The following is a 25,966-nucleotide window of genomic DNA, read 5'->3' as shown; positions in this document are numbered from 1 at the left end:
GCAGAAAATCTTTAAGAATGATTGAAGCTCAAGAGAAATGAGTCCAACCAAGGGATGCCAGGGGACAGAGCTGGAGTGACAGTAGAGGAAATGTCTACTTCCAGAGCTGAAGTCATGTGCTCATGTTCAAACCCTCAGAGGATGAACAACATGGCTGGTGCCCTGAGTCCTCTCTCCTGTGGAAAAACTATAAAATCACCCTGATCCAATGCTCTGCTTTGCCTTTCATCCCTTGTTGCCCAACAAGCATACGCTGGCTCCATCTGGCACATGAAGCTGTTTTACAGTACTGCTGGTAAGCACTGACCTTTGCCCCAAAGTACCACAAAGACTCCCATGTTCATAGCTGGTAGGATCCAGCTAAATTAGCTGAGATAGTCTTCCATTCATAGTCACAGAAAATAAATTCTCATAAATGCTTCCTGTTGATGCATCTCAAAGTTTCAATGACGCAAAGGAAGAAATGACCAAGTCTGTAAGGAGTGATAATAGCTGAGTTGCTGATCCTTGTGTAGCAAACAGACCTAAGGTACCACCTGATTTCTGATCAAAGGTGAAGATAAAGACTTCAGGCCACGGTAATTTACACAAGGTTGACTCTACGGTCTATGCTATATGAGTGTTCATGTCCAAAAACCAAACCCAACCAAACCCAAACCAAACTGAACTAAAAGATTTGCTGATCTCAAACAAAATGCATAGAAAATCCTTCATATTAACTCAGACTCCTAAGCCCAAATTCAGAGTTGTTGATGTGAAGATCTCGTTTCTAATTCAAGGCATCAACAATGATGATGTGCATGCTTCTGTGACGGAATACATGTGATAAGGTTCTATGCATTGAGGAGCCACCTGAAGTCATGAAAGTAGAGATTCAGTTAAGAGTATACAGTAACAAGTCATGAGAACAGTTCTAACGGAAACCAGCTCTAGAAGCTGTGAGAGCAGACGAGGAACCTCTCTAACCATGCTCCTCGATCACACAGTCGGGCAGTGTAGGCCCCTTTTTACTCTCACTGAAGATTCATCGCTATACATCCACAGATGTAACCGCAAAGAGGACCGTATCAATGAGTCAGCCATATCCGTCACATTCTGTTCCCTTCTGTGCATTACTTTTCCCCACATGTGTAATCAAACACCATTTGAAATGTATGTATTTAATGTGTAAGACCAGAGGGTACTCTGATGGTTAAACTCAGTTCTTAGCTTCACGAGATCTAGAACCACAGGGATATGAGCTCTGCTAATTCTCGATAAAGTACTTTACCATTCTATCACCCCGGGAATCATGAACAATGATGTTAATACCAAATATGATCCATAATAAATTAAGTATCATTTTAGTGATAGAATTAATTACTTCTAGATAAATTAGATTAGAAAGTATTCATTGGGGGAAAAAACGCTTGGACTCATCTTGTTCAGAGTCAATTATGCTTTAATTTTATTGAAACAAAATTTCCACTCTGTATCCCAAACTTCCCTTGACCTGGTGATTCACCTGGGTCACGTCTCCAGGTGCTAGAATTAAAGATGTGCACATGCACTGCAGTGCCTGACTCAGGGTCAAGTTCTCAGTAAATAGGAATTCTGTGAAGTAGAAGACTACTTTAGTGAAATGGAAGTTATTTCATAATATTTTATTTGTGCATTATATGTATTATATTTAAACTGTAATACACATATATAATATACATATGCACATATAGTGCATAATTGTCTCAGACACAAAGTTAAACTTTATTACTCAGCCACTAAGGGCTAGCCTTTTCCCAGGTTACCTCACAGATCACTATAGTAGCTCTGACTCATAGCTTAAGCTACTGGAGCTGGAAGGAAATGAAGTAAGTTGCTCAGGAACACACACGCCACTTCTGTTTGCATCTATTGTATCCTGGTAAGATGTTCATTTCTTGCCTTTGCTATACCTTGCCTTTTTAGAACATCTGGGAATAATTCCATACCCAAGATACAAAGCCATGTTTTAGGAAAACCCCTAACCCTAGATGGTAGGTCCTAAAATTCTCCAACTCCATGGTTCCTATTCCTTGTTCATCCCAGCCTTCTCTTAACCTGTCACACAGCTCAGAATACAGCTAAATTTTCTTCCACAGAAGGATCAATAACCTCAAATTGCTCAAGATTCTTGCTGCAAACAACAGAATCAACTCCAGCTAGTTTAATAAACTCTGTTTTCTTAAAAAATAATAACCTCAGAGATCAGTAAAAGATGAACGAACAAAGTCTGGTCTAAATTCACAGGAAAAGGGCCTCCACCTCCTCCCCCACCCACACCTCAAACCACATAGTAAAACTGTTCTGACAGAGGAAGCTTACTGCTGCTGTCACCTGCAGAATGTCAAGAGCTGGCTCCACAGCTGCTGCTAAAACTTCAGCACCAATGCTGCCTCTGTGGCAGCAATCCTATTGCAATTTCAGTTGGTGCCTATTGCCCCTAAAGGATCCATATTGACAAGGTTGATGCCCTTCATGTTTCTGGTTCTTATACCAAAGACATCAGATTCAAACCTCATCTGGAAAGCACCCGTTAGGGCAAGCCCTCATCCACTCTAGCCATCTGCGCTGCAAAGGAAGCAGAAAGCTGGACTTAATTCTGGGTTGGAGAGGTAGGACAGTTACATGTGAAGTATTTTTAAGATGCTGGAAAGCCCCAAATGTGACATGTGCCCAGTTTTAAAAAGAAGAAGAAGAAAAAGAAAACAAACTACTAAAAAGAGGTAGAGATTTGAAGGCTAAACCCAAAATGCTGGGTCAAGAAAGCATGCAAAAAGTGTCATCGTTACCAAAAACAAACAAACAAACAAAAAAAACAGGAAGAGGAGGAGAAGGTCAGGGCAGGTGATAAGAGTGTGGGCTGTGTGCAGGAAGTGTAGAATTTGAGGTACTCATGAGATATGTAAATAGAGAAAGATTTAATTGAATATATGAGCCTGGAGCTTAGATGAAAGGTCAGAACTCTGGATAATGCAAATGGCATCAGAATGCAGATGGCAAGTGATGCTGTGGAGAGGATGTGGCTGAGGAGGGAGGTGAGATGGAAGCACGCCCTAGAGACTCAGGAAGCTCAGACAGCATGACACTGGGCAGAAGAAGAGCAAGGGAAGGAAGAAAGGTCAGAGCACTAGAGAACAGAAGCAGAAGCTTGTAGGTACCAGAAGGCAGGGTAAAGAAGCAGTATGGGGATTAATAATATACATTTGAAACTTGTGAAAAAACAATAGATCTCAAATGTTCTCACAATACCCACAGTAAAAGGATATCTATGTGGAGAGACAGAGAGAGGTGGGGAGAGGGAGCAAGAGAGAGACAGGGAGGGAGGGAGGGAGGAGAACAAATCAAAAAAACTTCAAGAAAGTTCTAAACTTCTGAAGCTGAAGGATTATACAGCTTTGCTACCATGTAGAAGGTTCTCCTTATCTTCTGCCTGTAAACAGGCCTTGTTTTTGGTGTGAGCTGTCTTTGCTCTCTTGCAGGGACATTTGCCTAGTAGTCTCAGGTCAGTAGTCAGGCCTTCCTCCACATCCCTCAATCTCCTGTGCTGAATGCTGCTGCCTTTAGAAAAAACAATCTTGCCATTCTTTGCACCCCTCCATTTGATCAAGTCCTTATCATAGCCAGGTTTGTCTTAACAGTTCACTTCTTCAAAAACCATTCTCAAATCCTCTGAGCCCAACTCCAGGATTCCGTGATCATGGTCACATAAGACACAGAGGTTTGTGATATCTGCCACCCTACCATACAAATGAAAATACAGATCAGCTTGAGTGACCTTAAGTCTCATGGCCTTCTGAAGTACCTACTCCATGAGAGTACCTGAGTCTACCTATAGTGGACCATAAAGAACATCAAAAGAGTTTATATAGTTACAATACGAGGAAAGGTTAACTGAAACATATAAAACATTATACGCATAGCAAGCCCTGTGCACTATTACTAGTATTATGAAATTCTTTTGTGTTGTTCCTGCTATTTTCATAAAAATGGAAGCTATAGGAGCATATGACATATTCAAATATTGTTTATAAACAATGTAAAAATCAAGCCAGCCATGGTGCTGCACTTAAGGGGTAGAGGTGGCAAGATCATGTCAAAGCCATCTTTGGATACAAAGGAACTCCAAGGACAACTTGGGCTACATAAGTCCATGTTTCAAAAATAACAATGAACAAAGAGAATATAATATACTGAGACCTCAACCCACAACTGTTAAGTGCACGAATTTTACTAATATCCATAAAACCAGCCCATGCCCAACTTACCAGGAATGCTTACTATGTCCACTTAGTGTGACTTATACTCAGGACACTAGTGAAAGGAGAAGTCAGAGGTGATGTAGGGGCATGGCAGACAGTAAGGGGACTCAGTTGACCTCTTATTCTGCAATTAAGTTCTGTATGCAAGGAACACCCCTGTGCTGAACTTCAGGATACATGGGAATAATAGATTTTATTTTCTAGTTTACAGACCAACATTTATAATAATCATACGCTAATGAGATTTTAATGATAAAAATCCATCACACCATTTCTGTATATAAAAGACAGCTTCTTCTGTTACAGTTTCCTTCACAGTTAGAAATGTTCTACTTATGCTTCCTGATTCCTTGTCTCTTGCCTACCATGTCAAGTGGGATAAAAATTACAAAACTATAGGAGAGTTAGTGTAGCTGGTGATGAAAACAGAGGGCTGTCAGTTACAGAGGCTTCAGGTGAGCAGAAGGGCAGGTCAGGGAGGGAAAAGGACAAGCACAGAGTCATTGGGATATACTCAGGCTAACAGAGGGTCCAGAGGAATGAATTGGCCCTGACAAGCACAGCAACATGGTATGAGCATGTGTGTATATGGGCCTGCATGTGCACGTGTGTGTGTGTGTGTGTGTGTGTGTGTGTGTGTGTGTGTGTGTAAGAGAGAATCTCTGTCTCTGCCACCTGATTCTTGTCTCCTCCTGTGAATTGGCCAGGATGCTTTATCAATCATGTGACATACCTGAACATCCCAGATATGAAGGTATCTAGCACACTAGGATTCCCATAAACCAACGCAGTCTATCATTTATTGATTCCTGATACCAAGAGCATTAGCCTGATTCTCTATTAAATTCTAAAGCATGCGCTTCTGCAGATTGATATCCAGCACCTCAGTCTTATGTCAGTGAAGCTGTGATGTCCAAATACCAACTGTCTCTTTTCTCTGTATTGATAGATAAAGTGCATACATACATACATATATACATACAGAAATACAAACAGACATACATGCATGCACACATTCAGTCAGACAAACACATACATGTGTATCTGCTTCTCACATTGTTTTCATATCAACATCCTTGCTTTGTCTTATATTCAAAGATGACATACAATTCTTCCTTAAATGCCTGATTGGGAGTTCTCACACAGGACATGATACATGATTTCCATAGTCTAGGTGACTTTTTCTGGCTTGAGAGGTCACTGTCTCTGAGCCTCTCACTTCAGTGGTTACAATCATCACTTCAAGTGGTTAATAACTCCTACCAATCCCGGAAAGTTATATTATATCCATTTTGAGGATGGGTAAATAGAGGCTTAGATTTGTTATGTGCATGACCTAAGGTCATATGATTAACACACTGTACAAAAAAAAAAAATCCTGAACTTTAGCCAGCAGAAACCATAGCCCCAATTCTGTCACCTTACCACATCACCCCACACCGCTTCCTGGTGACAAAGTGAATGGAATCAGCTCTAGACATAGATGGAAACAGAAACACAGAGGTGAGAAGTAGCTGTCTTACTAAACAGCCTCCCAGGCTTCCCTTCTCCATACCTGGTGTTTCCCAAGCTCTTCATCTTTGCCACAGTTTCACTATTTTCTTCTCTGGATAACACAAAGTCCTTTAAGGTATGTACCAGCCCTCACAAAAATTGGGCACTCCAGGACATGTCTCCTGAATCCATGAAGCACATGATCACAAAGGCATGCCAATAATTTGCTGCCACATCTTCTAGGATGTCCACAATGCACTTTCCGTTCACCCCTGCCTTACTTATTCTACATGGTTATGGTTCAGGAACTGCTTATTGCAACTGCACTGGAAATTGTCACCACCCAGATCTTCCAATCCCATAACCATCCTCCCAACTAAGAGTACATGCTGCTGACAGCTGAGTTTTGTACAAGAATCATTATCTGCAAAGGTCACTTTGCTGCCTGTACTCAGCTTGAAGGCAACTGTTAACTTAAGGAAAGGTTGCCCCAACTATAGACAACTAGAAGCCATCCAAGCCTGAGGGGACCTGAGGGGGCTTCTGCAGCTGTCATTATGAATGTGTGAGTTCAGCTTCTCCCTCTGTCCAATGCAGTTTCCCTCTCTCACTTACAAATGCTCTTGTGACTCCTTCAGGCAAATCTCAGCATCTGTGTCTTGGAAACTCAACCTAATATGATACTTGACTTCTAACTTTTGTCACATTCATAAATAACGTCACTTTAACTGAAGAGTAAGACTGTAGTGTAGAGACATGCCAGAAGTCACACAGATATATGTCAAGAAGCATATGAAGAAGTAAGCAGTGTGTAAATTAAAGTCTATGAACCATTTCTTCTTGTATGCCATTTGAAGTGTTTGTTTCATATTGCATAGATTTGCCATTGTAATATTTTAATGTATACTGACACTTAGGTATCTTGCCTTTCAAATTTATATTCGCTTGTTTTTAGGGTCTATATGAAAAGGTTTAGATACTTTCTAAGCTCTACCTCACATCTGCAACATGAAAACTCTTACTACTTTTGTGTATGTTCCTGTGTATATGTTGGTATATGCATGTTTGTGCATACATATAATGGTCTCTATGTATATATGTGTGAATGTGTATCCACATGAATGTTAGTCTATATGAGTTATATGTGGATGTGCATTTGGATATGAAGGGGCTTGTGTCTATGTGTGTACATGTATGTGTATAGTTGTAGCTATGTGGGGTGTGCATGCATACATGTGGACATGTGTTATGTGTGTATGTGCACATGCATGTGGCTGTGGGATGCACATATGTATGTGTGTGCATGAATGTGCATTTATGTGTAGATGTGTTATGTTCTATATTTATAGGTATATGTGTATATGTGTAAGAATATTTGTGTATGAGTGTATTAGTCAGTGGGTTTGGGTGTATAGGGGTCTAAGTGAAAAGCGGTGTGAGTGTGTGTGTGAGTGTGTGTGTGTGTGCGTGTGCATGTGTGATATATGTATACATGCATGCAGTTGAGTTCCTCCTTACCAGAGGTCAGTATTGGGTTTCTTCCTCGATCACTTTCCAATCTTGTATTTTGAGACAGAATTGTTCATTTATCCTGGAACTCACTGTTTCAGTTTCAGTGGATGCCCAACAAGCCCCAGGGATCTGATCCACTTATGTCTGCTCCTCAAGCACCGGGGTTAAAGGTGTGCATTATCTTTAGCTTTTTGTGGGTTCTGGAGTTCTAATCTCAGGTCCTCATATTGCACAGCAGGCAATTTTTACCCACTGAGACATTTCTCCAACCCTGACATATCATCTAAATCATACTGCTGGTGGTACACAGAGATGTAATTTGTTTGAAACAAATGTGAAATTATCTGTTACTTTTAAAAATATAGATATTCCAACAGAACATTGCCATTCCTGGTGGAAGCTTTCAACCATGCACATTGGTAGAACCCACAGAGGGGAGAGGAAAGATAGGAGAAAGAGAAAAGGTGAGGGACAGTGAGGGCAAGGAAGAGTAGAAAGAAAAGGGGAGACTGTATATCTACAGAGAGTGCTGTACGATACAAATGGAAATGAACCACAAAGAACATGAATGAATGACATTGGCAATGTCTATAAACTGAATAATATATAATATCTATGCATGTATATGATCCAATTTTAAAAGTATAAAGTATGTAAAAGTAGCATATAGTTTAACGATACAGAGTAATACTAACCTACAGTACTCTGTATGCATTTTAGGAAGGCAGAAAGTTGATGAGCATGGATTTAGAAGTCCCTATAGTGATCTGTTCCAGAACTGAGTGCTGGGTCCATGGTTACTTGCTCTGTTCTTGCATCTTTATACCTTGAAACAAGTGCTTACCACTATTATAAGTATTTATGTGCATAGTCAATTATTTTAATAAACAATATTCTCAGTGTGGGGATTGTTTTAAAAATGTTGGTAACTTGACAGCTGAACAGCCTCCTCACAAACCAATTTTTTAGCTTTTAATGAAAGTTTACATTTTCAAATCAATTTTCCAAAGTTAAGGATCATTTTGAACTGTCTGCTTTGTACCTATAATTTATTTTCAGTAGATCATTCTGTATTGCTTATGCTAGCAAAGAAAGAAACAAAAAGTAGAAATTCTAAAAAAAAACATACAATTTTCTTGTGTTTTACCATTTATTTTATTAAGTTTGCTTGTTCTTACCTTTGTTCCTGCTACAAAAGCAATTAAAATTATTGCTTCAAAAATCAGAAAATTTAGGCAAACAAACATAGGATCAAAACCACTCACAGTCTGAGTGTTGAGCTGCAAAAGTTCTGCCAAGTGATTTTCATTCCTCTGTATGAATTAATATAATTATGAAAAAATTGGCTACTTTGGTATAAATGTCCTTCAATTTACCTTGATTGATTTAGTTAATCTGGATTCAAAGAAAAGAAACTTTCAGATCTTCCCCCTGTTTTCCTCTTATCCTAAAGAATTTGTAGGCTAGTGCCAAGGTAGGGAATATATGGAACCTGGATGGAAAATACTTTTCAAGGGTCAACTGCAACCAGATCAAGCTTTGAATTCTGCTGTGGAGTGAGTAGTGTCTTCTATCTGCCATTTGGGGCTCAGGGCCTATGTTCATGAATGAATTTCTCTGAGTCCTTCACAGCTGTACATCTTAAAACACCTTCCACTCTAACCTGCACATTTATTTATTTATTTATTTACTCTTTCTACTTTGCAGCCTATACTGAAAAGCACCTAGATCACCCTCTACCTAAACCATCATTTCCAACATAGACAGACAGTATGTGTGACCTGAAATCTTTAAGACCACATGCTTGCTTTGCGGTAGAAAACCCTACCTTTAAAATTGCATTATGAATGTTAGGCAATCTGGAATAGCAAGAAACATTTATAATTTTAATCACCTAATTAGAAATATTACACTTTGTGTATTATTAAGAATTCCCTAAGGAGACAAACCTTTGGAAGAAAAAAAGCATATAGACCTCAGGTTAATACTGCAGGCAGGTAGCTATAAATGATATTTGCTGTGCTATGGTTATTATGTTGATGACAGAAGGGACCAAGCTGAGAAGAAATGATGGCATAGAAGAGAGTCTGGGTGTCATTCATATATATATATATATATATATATATATATATATATTCAAAATAAATTTTGAAATGTCATAACACATGTTTATTTTTATGAATATTAAGTGTCCCAGTGAAGTATGGGCAGTGAAGTGTGGGTCTAGACTCTGAGAAGACTGATACTAAGGGAAAGGGTATTGTTCCCTGAAACAGTATCAGTTTTCTTTCAATCCTCATGCATGACTGGTGTTATCTATCCTTGACTCTACCAAATGCCAAAGAGATCCTTCTTGAATCTGTTGTCCAAGCCCTCCCATCTGTGATGTAAAGGAAGCACCACTAGAGTAGGAAGAGTAGGAATTTGAGTGTGTGTATGCACATGTCCATGCATGTGTGTGTGTGTGTGTGTGTGTGTGTGTGTGCATGCTTGTATGAGTGCATGTCTGTGTGCATACACGTGAGTCTTCAAATCCTGGTCCTTACATTCACTGGTCTCAGGCACGCTACTTACCTCCTCAATTTTTGTCTATAAAGTAGACACATAAAGACTATTTAACTGGAATATTTTAAATAGAAATGGGATAATGTTAGAATATCACTTCCCACAATGACTGGCTCATTCACTAAGCTTAGTAAATGTCTGATAGCAATGTATGCCAGGGGGATAGTAACCAAGGATTTAAATGAAATGCTATTAACTTCTACCTCAAAGTTTTTGCAGATTTTGTTGCTATTTTTTCCACAGTCTTGTTTTCCAGCTGTAACACACATTATAAAATTGTTTCATCACAAGATTGCCTCTCTAAACCTTTCCTAACTCCTCTGGTCCACTAACTTTTCCACAGCACACAATCACACACATAGCTGGCAGCTGCACTCTCAGGCCAGCCCCACCCAGGTACCGAGTTTCCAGGGAGAGACAGAGCTGTCAAGACTGAAGCATTGCTAATGTGCTGTAGCTGCTCCTGGCATTGCAAATGGACGAGCTGGGGTGTTCCCAGCTGTGGAGAAAAGAGTTGCTTCCATGGGTTGGAAATAAGAAAGCCGCTCAAAGATTCAGACTTTTGCAACAAAATAAAACAAGACAAAACATCAAAAATAAGAAATAAAGATAAAATCTAACTCCAAAGGAAACACAAAGCCACACCCTAAACTGGATGGCATTCATCCTTAAATCTTCTGCATGCTGGTGATGCCAGGGAGTTCCTAAACACTAGGTATCTCTGGATGAAAGAACTTCAAAGCTCAGGAAGCAGAAGACCCCCCCCACCCCCTGCCCCAGCTTCTCTTTCAGCTTACAAGAAAACAGTCTTTGAACCACACCGAATAGAAGGTCAGATTTTCTTCCAACCTTAGGCAAACCAGTACATTGAGCATTTGCAGCCCTCAATGTCCTGCCAGACAGCACTCAGCCCTGCTTGGGGGGAGATTCTCCCTGTACACACTGTATGTGATGTATTTAAAAAAGAAGTGAGTGAGATGGAGGTGCTTCATCCTGCTTTCCACTGATCCCACTCGCTTCCTCTTCCAGGCTACATCTCAGAGCACCATCGTCAGGACATCCTCCACACACACACACAGACTCACAATCGCACAGACACAGCAAACCACTGCAGACTTAGAAGGGGCAGGGAGAGCTAGTGTAAGGAAAAGAGTACAAGTGAGAGTGGACTTTAGAATCGGCGTGCCCCTGACTCAAGCTTCATCTCACCACTTAGCAGAGTTACAGGAAAACCATTCCAACTCGTTTGTCCTACATCGAAGTCCATCACTGTGAGACAGAAAGTTACATTAGTACTGACCTCATAGAGATGATGGCAAAATCACATAAGTTAACCCGCATGGAGCACTTCGATATGTTTTTACTACCTGACACAAACTATGGTGGAGAACTCACATCAGAGACATGGCGACTCGATTTTCTAGCTCAAGAATTGTAGAGACCACAACTACTCAGACACAGGAAAAGCTAAAGATATGCCCACTCCATAACTCTATGAGGAAATATCTTTTATCCCAGAAAGGAAGATCCTTCATTTTTCTTACTTTTAGATATTTGATTTATGAATATACAAGTTTTAAAAATCTCTATGGTATCACTCAGAGTTGAAGTAGAACTTTTATATAACACAGCCAGCTGCCTTAAGTGGATCAGCTATTGCTAGCTCATGCTTAAGACCTTTCATACCCAATAACAACAATTTAAATCTTGTAAGCTGATCAGCGCAGATATCCTAATTCTTGGAAAACAGCATTTTCTTACATTCAATCTTTATCTCATCATAAAAAATTATTAAGAGACATACAACTTGCAGATATATGCAGGCCTTTTTAAATTTTTAAATTTATTTTACATACTAACCAGAGTTTACCCCCACCTCCTCTCCTAGTCCCTCTCTCTCACCTCCCCTCTTCCCAGCCCTAATCTATGCCTCCTCTACCTCAATGGATATCAACCAAGCATAGCATATCAAGCTAGAGTAAGAGTAGGCATCCTCTTCTGTTAAGGCTAGACAAGGCAATCCAGTAATGGGAAAATGTCCCAAAGGCATGCAACAGAGACAACCCCTGCTGTCTCACAAGAGAACCAAGCTACACAACTATACCATATATGCAAAGGGCCTAGGCCTGTCCTACACAGACTCCCTGGTTGGTAGCTCAGTCTCTGTAAGCCTCTATGGGGACACTTAGTTCACTTCCCATCATTTTATATGTCTTAAATATAAAATCTATTAGACTAAAAATAAAAACCTTCCTTAGTCACACTAGTCACACTTCAAATGTGTTTGATGTTCACATGTTCTCAGGTGATACTATATCAGGACAGTGTGCATTAAAAATCAGCTTAATTACGTAGGTAAAGAAAAAGTGGTGCTTCTGTTAGGTAGTATCTTGCTGTTATAACAAAATGCTGGATATAATCAAGCTCCAAAGAAAAAATTGTATTTGTCCTCACAGTTTTGGACGTTTCAGATCACGACAAACTGGCCCCACTGCCCTGAGATGGTGGTGGCACAGTCTGCCATGGTGGGAACATATGAAAAAGCAGTCATTTACCTCATGTTTGTAGAAAGTGAAAGAAAGGAATGGAAAGAGGAACCATGTGTTCAATATCCGCTTTGGGAAAATACCCACATTGAGCCTACTCCCACATGGCCCCATCTCTTAAAGGTTCTACGACATGTGAGAGGAAGCTACAGGCCTCTGGCCTTTGAGATAGAATGGAGATGCTATGATGGAGAAACACAGACTGCTACAGGGGAAACCTCTAGCTTGGACCGGACAACAGACCTAGAGATATGGAAGTTCATGATGACACAGACATGTTCCCATCATCAGACACTGTCCAGGTGGTTTCAAGACACAGTTACAGAATTCTAGAACCTGATCTTAAGACCTTCAAAACATGGAAACAGTCAGGTCCTCCAGAAGGCAGAGGTAAGCAACAGAGCAGGGCTTTCAAGACACAGGGCTAATGTTGACAAGTACAGACCAATTAGAATTAGGCATGAGTTCTACTTACACCAGCATACTTGGTAGAGACTATTCAAGCATGAATTTTGCCTACTGCCAACCAGCTCTCTGTTTCTCCTTCGGCAGACCTAAGTATATCTCCTGTCACCTTTTCATTACAATTCCAATAATGTTTTTAAAAAGAGTGTCATACCAGCTTCTATGTGCATCAGGGAGTGAGCTCTTACCCACTATCGGTAGTCTAAGCTAAGACTTAATTATTAGATCAACATCTAAGCCCTTATTAAGAACACAGGCATAAGCCATGTATTAGATAGAACAGCTGTAATATACAATAGGTTTTTCATTACAAAGCCTCATCAGATGCATATGATAAACAAGTATGTTTCTAAGCTAACTTCAGTTACAATGAGTGATATGGAGGCAAAAGACAGGAGACAAGAATCACCTGCCCTACTTTGCTCAAAGTCTAAACTCAGTAGAGTTTGGGAGTTGCCAACATATGTCAGTGGCTTTTCCATCCATATTCAGTCAGTCTGGGGAAGGTTTCAGACAGGGAGATCAGTGGGGTCTTGGTGGTCTAACGATAAGAGGCATAGCGGATGAGTTGTTAATGTCCTCAACTATAAATCCAAGAGTAGTAGAAAAAGCAATGAAGGTAGATGAGGCTAAAACACATGGAGATAGTATAGTTCAAAAACTGCAGGGCAGCAAGAAGGGAGTGAGGGATGAGAAGTAAAAGATCTGTATGTTAGCAAAGCAGAAGGAAGTCTATTTGGGGGATGAAATGGGGCAGCAAGAAGGTGATAGGAAATGCTATAATGAAGCCCGGGATTCTGTATGCAAACCAAAATGTGAATTAAAACAAAAAGGAAATAGCAACTGCAGATGTGGATGAGGCCAAAGAAGACACAAGTAAAGACAACTAGGCAACAGAATTCAAAGGAGACTCAGAGGCAGGAAAGATGTCAGTCAGAGAATAATATGTTCAAATATTATTGTTCTGAGAAAACAGATTTCTAGGAATGGTCATGGAACCAGGTGGCTAAAATGTTGTGGCTGTGAAAGGTAAGGTGGTGACAACATCTATGACTTGAGGCCAGGACACTCCCTGCGATGCACAGCTCAGGACTCATCCAACGGGTTGTTATAGGTCTTCATTGCTGTTTTTCTCCTAAGCATTACCAGACCTATCATACCAATTTTGAGTCTGAGTCTAGAAACACCCTTCAAGTTACCTAGCAACTCAATCCTAGTCAGTGTGTGTTACAGTAAAAAAACTACCAAGTACAGGCTGTCCTTGATCCTCAAATGATGGGTGCTAAAGATACCCACTCAGCACTGAGGGCTTTGGGCTGTGTTCACATTAAGCTTTAGTTTAACAAAACCATTTCAAACTCCTTCATCTACCTTCATTTATAGCACTCTCTCCTCTGTGACCCCAATCTTGTTTCTTCCTAAACAATTATTTTTAAAATCAACCTGACACCCTAAAGAGATTTTTGGTTTGTTTTGGTTGATTCAAAGAATGACATTTTATTCACTTCTCTTTTCCTAAAATTGATCATAATCCTAATAATGCTGTGAACAAGCAAAAGAAATGTATTCTAAATGCTACCATTTCATTTTCCAAAGCAAAATTCAAGATCCCAGGCCCCAGGGGAGCTGGGAACTTCCCTATAGCGTAACAGCTTCTATTGTAAATAGTGTTTTGGATACAGACATCTCAGGGAAAACTTATAAGCAGACAGGTGTCTGAGTCCAGCCATCTGGAGGACAATTTCTCCATCTTGCTTGCAAGGTCAGACAAGTTCATGTTCCCAGACCTAGGAATGAAGATCTATCTGCCTTCTCCAAATGTTTTCTTAATTATCTATTAACTGGTAAAGAATATAGAAGTGGCTGTTATCTAAATCAAGGTACATAAGTTATAAAAATATAAAACCATGTAGGCCTACATTTTCAAATCCTACCTTAATACGGGTTCTTAAACACTTTAACCTCCCTTCTAGTCCACCACTCACCAGAGATAGTGGAAAAGAAAGGTTAATAAGAAACAGGGGCAGCTGACCTATTTAGAAATTGTTTTTTGTTTTTGTTTTTGTTTCTTTTGAATCAACTTACATCTGTGTTGTTAGGAAATCAGCAGTTCAGTTCACAGGAACCCTCAGTGGCAGCTCGGTCCACTCATAAGTCCTTTATGAATATGCCAGCAGTCCAGTTCCGTAGTACCTGGATAGCAAAGACAAATCAGCAGCAGTAGCATGAACTAGAAAAGACAGCTAGACCTCAGCCGAATCAGCAGCTGAGTCAACAGGAGGAACCACGAGGGAATCCAAGAGAACTTCTCCACTGTGCCTTTCTCAGTGAAGTGGAGACCAAGAAGGGTTACAAAGCTAGTTATGCAAGCAAGCCAAGTCACGTCATTTTCTGTTGAGTCCAATTTATATACCCTCCAAACATCCCGTGTCCCCCATAGTATTACCTCGTCATGTGAGTTCTATTAGCAGACATCACTCTGTCAGGTGGCCTGAATACGATGAGGAAGCAGCATGAAGTCGTAGGAACCTCTGGAAAAGTTTCTAGTGTGTTTTTCTATACGGAGTCACAACAAATGGAGCTCAGCTCTACAATGTAAGGCAAACCAACACGTGCATGTTGTTAGCAAAGAATCCTTCATCACATGTCCTTTCACGTGCTTGCTTTAGCAGAACATCCTTTCACTTGTGTCTGCTTCAGCAAAATATTCCTTCATGAGTCTGCTTTAGCAAAACATCCTTTCAATTTGTGTCTCCTTCAGGAAAACACTCTTTCATGTGTTGGCCCCAGCAAAACACCATCCAACATAACTGACTTTGCAAAGAACCCTTAAGTTTCTACTTCATTAACAATTGCCTGATATGCCCTAATTAACCACCGGCAGCTGACCAGGTACTCCTTATCACTCTGAGCTCTGAACCAAATGTCTAGAAGACAGAATTAAGTTCTATAGTTTCAGTGGCTTTCCCCCTGGTCTGCTATGTCAGTATGTGTTCACAGTAAACATCCTCTGAGAGTTCATCTCATGGAGTATAAAGACTCAATGCTGGGATCCAGGTCAGTTTGCAGAGAGCCAGAGCTCCTCTGTCCACTCACTAAGGTAAGACATAGAGCACGGGAAGAGGAAAGATGCCCGTTACTTTTAGCTCCCGACATGGCATGCATACAGGAATAAAATGACCAAAATAATCTTTCTCTCTATTTTTACGTAAGTGCTCAGCTCTGACCAGAATGTAAGAGAGGCAAGGCTCACAACTGATTGCTTTTCTTTACATTGCCCAGCAGGCTTTGGCTACATCCTCATTCTTTTTCTCTTCAGAAGCCTCCCAAAGGGACAATTTCAAGCATTAAGAGAAATTCTAAGTGTTTTTTTTCCCTCTGTCTTCCCAATTTGTGTTTCACTTTCCCTATATCACCCATACTGCCAAAAAAGGATGTGATAGGATTTCAAAAATAACTTCACAAGCTAGTTTAGAACCTCATTAATTCCAGAGTTCTGATACAAAAATCTGCTCTGGCTACTAATTTTCTTCTGAGATTGCTAATCTGCAGCTCTCCGGCTGCTCGTTCTCCTCCTTTCTGTAGTTTGCTTTCGCAAAGCTTTATGCCTTCCTCCAAGCAAATATTAGGATCTAGGGTTAGGATTTAGTTGTGTGTTAAAGTAGAGTATGAGGAGATAGTGTGGATATTAAGAGATGAAAGTCAGAGAATCTGGAAAGCCCTTGAGGAGAAGGTGGGAAGAAACTATTCCAGGATTGGACAGCTGGGGAAGAGCCACAGAAACAAGAGTGCTTCTATTCTGCAACTAAAGCTGTCTGAGAATTATAGGGACTAGGGAGATGGCTTAAGACAGTAAACTGCCTGGCACTCTACTCTGAAGACTTGAATTTGGATTCCCAGTACCATGGGCATGAAGAACATACTGCAATTCCATAATTGGGAAGACAGATAGGTAGATCTCTGCAATTCTCTGACCTAGCAACCAAACCAAATCATTGAGCTTGGGGTACAGAAGAGAAAATCCTGTTTCAAAAGATAAAATGGAGCGCAAATCAAGGAAGATGCCCAACCCTGACCTCTGGCATACATAGACAGACAGACAGACAGACACACACACACACACACACACACACACACCACAAATGGTATACACATGTCACACACACACATGCACACCAAAAATCAATTAATCAATTAATTAATAAACAGAAAACAGGCTTGAATTCCAGATCAACCTGCTTACAACAACTAGATGTGGTTCTCCAACATTTTATGTGTGCAGCTGAGAGGACTGAATTTTATATTGCATTTAATTTTAATTAAAATCATAAACTAAATTTGATTTCTAAAAAATCAGTGTGATTAAAATTACTTGAATATATAAACCTACATTTTCAACTGTAAATTTTGTGAATTTTAAATATATAAATATAAATTTAAATATAGATGAAAATTTATCATCAGAATTTATGTTCTTTGATAACAAAATAGATGCCAGAGTTTTGAAGACTTACTACGTATTTTGGATACCCTGACTTTAATCAAACGTATTGGGTTGCTATTATTGGGTTTTGCTTCTGCTTTTTAATGTAGCTAATAGAAAATTTAAGTGTGTGTATTTATTTACATTATATTTCTATTGGGCAATATTTTTCAGAAACAGAGATTACGTGTGTTAGAATTACATGTTTTCACTTTCTAGCTCTATCTTGAGATCAAAGATCTTTTCTAGCACTTTGATGAAGAACTACCTGATAGTCCATACTACATAGACTCCGTGTGAGACATGACTGAGTTACATAAGCATGCAATTCCTGAGCTATCTATGACACCTGGCATGCTCAACGGATATTACTATTATTATAGTTTGAAGTTTATATTCATCATACTATGAAGAGAGCAAGAAACTAGAAGAGACTTTGTAATGTCAGAGAGTATTTTTCTCCTTCTTAGAAAAGTCTAATAACAAACGTCCATCCCATCAGACTCTGGACAACAGATGCCTAAGGCCTTGTTCTCGTGGTAAGCAGCTATATATTAGGTCACTACTTGATGTTGATTGAACACCGTCTTACAAATCTCCAAAAGCCACAACTACAGATGGGTGTCCAGATTTAACTTAGAAAAATATCCTTGTAAAATATGGTACCAAGCAAGGAGTATATCAGGCTCTAACCTCAACTTGTACTTATCTGATGGGATTGATTCCCCGTCAGTTAAATACAGACAGTAGGAGATGGTAGTATGAGGATTTAATATGTAGCAGAGAGAGCTCTACAAACCACACGGCACCAAGCCGGTACCAACATGCCTTCTCCTGAGAATGACTGCTGCAGGTTGGGCTACCCCCACCACAGATAATGCAGTTGCTTCATGGGAGTATCCCAAAAGACCCACACTTTGCTCAACACTCCCTATAAAACTGTGACTAAACAGTCAACCCCTATGGTGTAAAAACTTCCAAAACTCCTTTTGAAAATAAAAATGTAAAAGATATACACTTAAGGGATAAACTAGTAAGTCAACAGCAGTTGTTCTCAAATCAGCATGTTTTGTCAAGTCAGGCATCTTGCAAGTCTTAGAGGAAATGAGACCAATCAGACAAGATTTCTTCACCATTTCTACGACATGTATGAGTATGTATAGTACCACAGTATTCAATAAGAATGTGGGCTGGGGCTGTAACTGAAGTTGGTAGTCAGACTTTGTCCCTTTGAGAAGGTAACATTTAAACAATTGTGGAGGTAAATAGAAAGAGTAATTCTTATATCCTGGAGCTAGATTCAGGAGAAGGTACTCAACCTTGTCTATGTGTGAATCACACCGGATCTATCACTTTAGAAGTGGCTAGCTGTATGCTGGTTTACCTCATTGGAGCAGTCAATGTAATGTTATAGGATTTCACAAAAAACTACATCAGAAAGCGTTATTCTGGGATAATGAAAAGTGCCGTGTCCCCACAAGACGTATAAATGGGACTTTTGAAAACATGACTAACATAACATCATTCTGTATAAAAAATAATCTTAAGCACATTTTTAAAAAGAAGAAAACAATCATGGAAAGGACATATTATATGAAGCAATATAAGATGGTTACACAAGATTCAAATATTTCAACTGACAGAACCCACATGAATTAGACTCACGGGTTTAAAAAGAATACTAAACTGGATTAAAATCCACTGTGGTTCCTACAGTGTTTACAAAAGACACATTGGGTAAATTGAAGTGCTGAGTAGCTACAAATCAAAAAATGTGAACATATGTATCAGGCACTAAGCATGAAAACCCTAGTTAGAACAGCTCTATTAATATTAGTCAGAGAAGACTACAAGACAAATAGTGCTATTAAGGACAGAGTTGCTATACAATGATTAAATGTTAAAGTCACCAAGGCAATATAACAAACCATTCTAAACAGTATGCACCTCAATGAATAAAGTCAACCGCTGTAAACAAAATTTGACAGTTCTCCATGAACAAATGGCAAATGTACCATGATGGTCAGAAATTACAAAACATTTCCTTGGGTAATTAAAGTTTTAAATAGCCAAGAGTAAAATAATATAAAAAGCAAAAATGTAGAAAAGTCGAACAACATAATCAACAACTATGTTCCAAATAATACTTAGAAATATTTATCACACTTTCGGTAAGTGCACAAATGTTGTCAGTGAATTTCAAAAAATAGTTACTGAATTCATTTCTTTTCTGCTTTGATAAAATGTCACGAACAACCAGAGCTCCCAGGGTCTAAACCACCAGCCTGGGAGCACTTAGAGAGGGATCCATGGCTCCAGCTGTATATGTAAGGGAGGATGGCCTTGTCAGGCATATGTGGGAGAGGAGATCCTTGGTCCCATGAAGGCTGGACGCCGTGTGTGGGGGAATTCGAGGGTGGGGAGGTGGGAGTGGGGGGGTAGGTAGGGGCACATCTGCAGAGAAGCAGGAGGAAGGGTGATGGGATAGGGGGTTCCTGGGAGGGGGGCGAGGAATGGGGTAAGAGGATAACATCTGAACTGTAAATAAAACATCCAATTTTAAAAATACAACACACACACACACACACAAAGAAAGAAAACCTATCACAAAAAAAGTCATGAACATTAGCAACGTAGGGGAGAAGTATGTTTTATTTTTACTTACAGGTCCATGAGGGTGGATTTCATCACAACCGGGAAGACATAGAAGCTGGTAAGGAAAGCATGGCTGCAGGCAGCAGAGGACACAGGCAGATTTCGATTCTTGCTCCTACAGAAAACAGAGTTACAAGTGAGACAGTCTATCAGCTCTCAGAGCCTGTCTTCAGTGACCCACTTCCTCCAATAAGGTTTCTCCGAAAGTTCCTCCTTGTGAAAGTTCAAAAACCTTCCTGAGCGGGTATATATTCAACATCAACAGATAATAATAATCTTTTGGGGAAATAATTGTTCCCCCAAATTCTAGGGATTTAACTATGGAAATGGGAAAGTAGGATCCAATTGCAAGTGGACTGAAATAAATTTTCTAATACCTAATAAAAGAAATAGAAATTAAAAGCATACATAATATTTAAAAGATGTCGTTTCACTTGAACTTCTGAGATTATGGAGTAACATTATCTGCTTGACATTTCTTAGATGGTAAGGTTACTTATAATAGAATTTTGAGCTCTGATGCTTTCAAGCTAATGTTACATCATAGGCTTTCTGTCATGCCATTATTCTTACCTTTTATCAAGAAATAGCTCTCTAATCCCTATGTTTCTTTCCCCTTCAGCTAGAAATCAAAAGCCCTCTTCTAAATATAAATTCATGTCAATAAAACACCTACAGACCAACACACCCAGAAAATCAGACTGTTTTTTAGGCTCAGTCTGGGTCAACCCTCTGAACAATATATTCTAATTTCTGCCATGGCCAAATGCACTTTCTTTTGTAAAGTTCTCAGTTGTGGTGCACTGAAAGATAACTTCTGTTCCTCAGTCAACTGAAGGTTTAGACCAGGCTTCCTGCAGCCTTATTCTTTTCTGGAATGTAGTCAATACTAATCCTTCTTTCTAACCTCAGAAGCCTGTGACTCCTGTTTCCTCCTAATTTACTGATTAGCAAAATGGTCCTAAAGCTTTTTCTAGAAAACTTCTGACATACTTTACTTACCTCAGTGCATTTTCTTCTCTCCACAGGAGCCTAATTCCTTAATTCAGGGACTGGTATATGTCATGGTAGATCAAATACCTCACAAAGATTTTTCACTATTTGTGGTAGGACATGAACATCTGGTCTTGGGAGACAGAAAGCAGAAAGTACTGACTGCCTCCTTTCACTTGGAAACTTGGCTAGTCCTTGCCTGGAAGCTGAGTCCTAAGCCCTGATGCTGGGGCAAAATGATTATATATTAAGGCTCCGCCCAATATATAAACTCAGCAGAGTTTCTCCTACAGCTGTGAGGTCTCAACAAGAGGCATTTTAGATATAGGGAACTCCATGAGAGTTATTTCCTGTATTGCCAGGGAGTTCATAGGCTAAGAGACAAACCCAGCCCAGTGCACACTGTCCACTGCTTACTGGCGGTTGGCTTTCTGTGATTTCAACACCAACACAAGAAAAAGGGTGGGTTCTGCATAATCAGATCTCTTGATAGAGAGACTGCCCTCACACAACTTTCATTACCTGACATTGTCCTAGTGGTTTTCATGCACATTATATTTGTAAATTGGCATGCACCATGTGCTCAGGGAGAGGCTGGTTCTGTCCTCCTGCTACTTCAGAGCGTATTTGTCTCACAGTGTCCTCCAGGACTTCTTGTCTGGGAATGTCTAGTTTTCCATCTCTATTACAAGGAAGACAAAACAGCTCAAGAATAAAAGTATTACATTCTTTAAAACTAGGTCAATTATTTCCAACATTTTTTAAACCATGATGTATAAGGGCCTACGGTATGAAGTTCAGCCATGGAGAGAAAGTTAACTGCCTTAACTTCTTGGTTTGGTTTCTGCTGGGTGTTGTAAGCACCGGGTTTAATGCTGTTTTCTCTAACTGTAACTATTTGTTCTTATAGTTGGAAACTTCACCTTCCCTCTTCTCTGCCCAGGATTCTCTCTATTGGAAACTTCAAAGGACTACCCCAAAGGGGCCTCACCAGCCTATCTCCACTCTTTTTTGATGATGCTTTGCCCCTTTACTACTGTTTTGTTTTTAGGTTGACTTGCTGAATAATAAACTTACTCATTCAAAACTGAAGACGCATTCATCACAGATCATTCTCTGTACCATACAGTTGTCTTGTGTCACTGTGGGCTCCATTGTCTTCATTATCGTTAGTATTGATTGATGTTGGCAACTTCTTACTATACAAAGTGTAAATTTTACTTAACCTCACTGGTTGTGGGAATAGTACAAAATGAAATTTGTTGTCTTCCTTAAAAGACCAGCACCTCTTGGCCCATAGTCAAAAACAGTAATGGTACTTAAATTATGTCTTTAGATGCTACTAGGAGAAAAAAACCTAAAACATTGGAGTGGGAAGAGTCTTAGTGTTCTATTACTATCAAGAGACACCATCACCATGACAACTCTTATAAAGAAAGCATTTAATTGGGGTTTGTCTATAGTTTCAGAAATTTAGTCCATTATTGCCATGGCAAGGAGCATGGCAGAGTGCTGGCAGACACGGGGCTGGAAAATATCTGAGAGTTCTATATCCATGTCTGCAGCAATGGGTAGAGAGAGCCACTGGACCTCACTTGAGCTTTTGAAACCTCAACTCCCACACCCCAGTGACACACTTCCTCCACAAGGCTTCCTAATCCTGCTTAAGTAGTACTACTCCATGATGACTAAGTATGCATAAATATGAACCTATAGAGGTCATTCTTACTCTCCACGTGACAGGGGAATCCTGGATATGTCTTTTAAAAGTTGCAGAAGAAAGAGAAATAGACGCTCAAAACAAATGAGAAACCACTTAGCTAACAAGTTGCTCTTTTGTGACCTTAGTGAGAGTTGCTTCACAAATGAATGGAAACAGTGAATGTGTGCCTGGGAGATAGTCCTGGCTTGTAGAGCCTATCGTTAGTGGAAACAGACATCAGGGTCAGGGTGTAGGGGTCATGATTTGCTGAAGAATGATAGCCCAAATTCAAATAGTATGTAAACGCAAAGAGGGTTTTATTCTGAAGAAGTCCAGCATGCTGGGGTCTCCCATTACCAAGATAGAGAGACAACCAAGTGAGCTCACAAGCCTGATTTAAAGTATATTAGTGGATTCCAGGGATAGGTGTTCTTTATCTTACTCCATCTCTAGGGACACTCCACTACCGGGATTTGAGGGCTGGAAACTGTTACTGAGGAAGTAGCTGAGGAAGTCTGGAAACTGCTGCTGACCTATTGTCTTTGCTTCAGGCCAGGTGGCGGGGCAACTTCTGAGGCCTGGACTTGCCTGGACTTCCCCAGTTCTTGAAAACAGAGACTTAGGCCTCTTCTTCTCAACTGCAAATGTGAAGCCAGTCATGGAGTCAGCCTAGCCTTCTCAAAAGAAAGAATAGAAACAGGTCAGCACATCTTAGGCACTGAGTAGGTGTCAGAAAAGGAAGTTATATTTTGTATGATGGTGGCAGGTGTGTGTGTGTGTGTGTGTATGTGTTATGTGTGTGTGTGCATCTTAGACTGACTATATGTGTACTAATTTGAAGGCTGAAAGTCAACAAAAACTAAAGCAAAACTAAAGCCCAGAGTTCAGAGCAAGGTCTCAGAGGCATCTAAGAAAGGATAAAATAGAGTAAGGATAAAAATCACCTTAGGGAAGAAGAGAAATCCATTCACCTCTTAAGACAAAAGATGTAGGAGTATAGGAAAAATGATAACACACCAAGATCAACAAATATATTTATTATAGATGTTTTTCTCTACAACTGAGAAGTGACTTTATCAGATAAGGAACATTTTCTCTAGGTGGCCAACAAGTCAAGTAAAGTGCAGGTATTGATCTTTTCCTCTAAATCAATGGGTGGTTCTTGGAACAATGAAAGTAGCTGAAGGTCAAGAGCACCATTCAGACTCAGAAGAGGGGAATGTCAGCAAAATGAAATCATGTCTACCTCACTAGACTTCTGGATTAGGATGACAATGAAACACAGGTTTCAGTTTTATAGACACATTGTCCCATAACCTCACAAAATGCCTTACTTCATTTTCTCTCCAACATTTCATTTTCCTATGAAAAAAAATAAAACTTAAATGTGAAATAACAAAACAGTGAACATTCATATACCTATCACATACACAAAAGAGATGTTAATGCTTTCCTCACGTGCAAATATTATTTTAATGCTTAGGCCTCTGTGTAAATTTATGTTCCATGATAAAACTTGGGTAAGATCTCATAATTTTTAGCAACAATCTGTCAGAATCTTTCTGCAACTAAGAATGATTTCTGATATGATTAAATATATTATCACACTCAGAAATATTAAAGCAATAAAAAACAACCTGCGATCACCCAAAACCTAGGACATATTTCCCAGGTTGAGCATCAAATGCTTTTCCAGTTACCTTTTAACAACTATAATCCAACAAATGCTCATGGGTTGCATCATATCTGTCTGTCTATCTATCTATCTATCTATCTATCTATCCATCTAGCTAGCTATTATTTATTTAGGTGTGGATATTGCAGTACATGTCTATACATGTTTGTGTATATATACATATATGCACACCTATGTATGTTCATGTAGAAGCCAAAGGTCCACAATGGATATTTTCATTAATTATTCTCCTTCTTATTCTTTAATGAAAGAATTCAACTCTCATTGAACCTGGAGTTCACTGGGTCAGTGAGATTAATTAGCCAGAGAGCTTCTTAGATCCACTTATCTCAGATCTACACCCTGAGTGCCAAGGCTATAGACATGTGCTGCTGTACATTTTTTTTTTGGGGGGGGGGAAACAAGCTGGTTGCTTGTTCTTTTTTTTGTTTTGTTTTGTTTTTAATGTTTTTTTTTTGAGGGAGTGGGGACATTCCTGGTGGTCTGAGTGCAATTTCTTATGCTTGCACAGCTAGCATTGATGTTCCCAACCCTGACATGCACTGCAGTTTTTCATCCTTTGTTAATTTTAAACTAGAACAGTACAAACCACATACTGCTCTTTCAACTCCACAACAGGGGTATTGTAAAGTCTTGAACAGCAGTCTTATAAAATTAGCACATTCCCGTTTGTTTCCTTATGGCATTTATTAACACTACCTGTACCTCAGACTTACATATTCATGAAATGGTCTGGATTAAACACTGTTGAAACATTTCAAATAAAGTACTTTCACGGCATGTATCCAATTTCAAATGATTGAACTATACTCCATAAATACATATAAATAGTGTATTAATTAAAAATTCTTAAAGGAATTAAAAACAATGAATTAGTCCTTTGAATCATTTGTCACTAGTCTGTTGTGTTTTCTTTCTTTCTGGATGTTTGATGGGGCAAATGATAGTTAGCTTTTGTTTTTGTGACTAACAAACAAGCCTAAACTTTATTGTCTTAGGGCAGCACACGTGCCTTGCTCACAGGTTTGTGATGTTGCTTGCTCTGCTGGACTCTGGGTAATGCATCTTGATCTCTCTAGCCAGAATACTGAATGCAAAAGAAATAGTTCTTGGGAAAGCCTGTTCTTTACTGGGATAGATAAGGCAAGGGAGAAGTGAGAACTTGAGGAGCCTCAGTTTGTGGCCAATGGTTTGTTTTGTTTGTTTGTTTTGTTTTTTGTTTTGTTTGTTTTTTCTTTTTTTTATTGGATGTTTTATTTACATTTCATATGTTGTCCCCTTACCCCATCCCCCACTCACCCAGGAACCCCCTATCCCCTCACCACTCCTCCTGCTTCTCTGCGGATGTACCCCTACCTACACCCCCACTCTCACCTCCCCACTCTCAAATTCCCACCCCCTGGGGAGTCCAGCCTTCATGAGGCCAAGGATCTCTTTTCCCACCTATGCCCAGCAGGGCCCTCTGCTCTTACATATACAGCTGAAGCCATGGGTCCCTCCCTAAGTGCTCCCAGGCTGGTGGTTTAGACCCTGGGAGCTGTGGTTGGTTGGTATTGTTGCTCTCCTCATGGGGCCACA

General features: G+C 39.7%; 1 protein-coding gene across 1 annotated transcript in view; it reads right to left on the bottom strand.

Annotated features, from left to right (window-relative positions):
* Window positions 1–20,106, bottom strand: part of Aim2 (absent in melanoma 2) — a 35,708-nt gene extending 15,602 nt beyond the window's left edge. The window contains exons 1-3 of the mRNA XM_028784634.1: window positions 20,008–20,106; window positions 15,306–15,447; window positions 14,945–15,052 (exon numbers count right to left, since the gene is read on the bottom strand). The gene's annotated coding sequence lies outside the window, so the exon portion shown is untranslated. The remainder of the gene's footprint in view (window positions 1–14,944; window positions 15,053–15,305; window positions 15,448–20,007) is intronic.
* Between the last annotated feature and the right edge of the window lie 5,860 nt (window positions 20,107–25,966).

This window comes from Grammomys surdaster, unplaced genomic scaffold (genome assembly GCF_004785775.1).
Source record: "Grammomys surdaster isolate TR1022 unplaced genomic scaffold, NIH_TR_1.0 124525, whole genome shotgun sequence".
NCBI lineage: Eukaryota > Metazoa > Chordata > Mammalia > Rodentia > Muridae > Grammomys > Grammomys surdaster.
The sequence above is the reverse complement of the archived record's forward strand: the minus strand, read 5'-3'. Positions and strand labels throughout refer to the sequence as shown.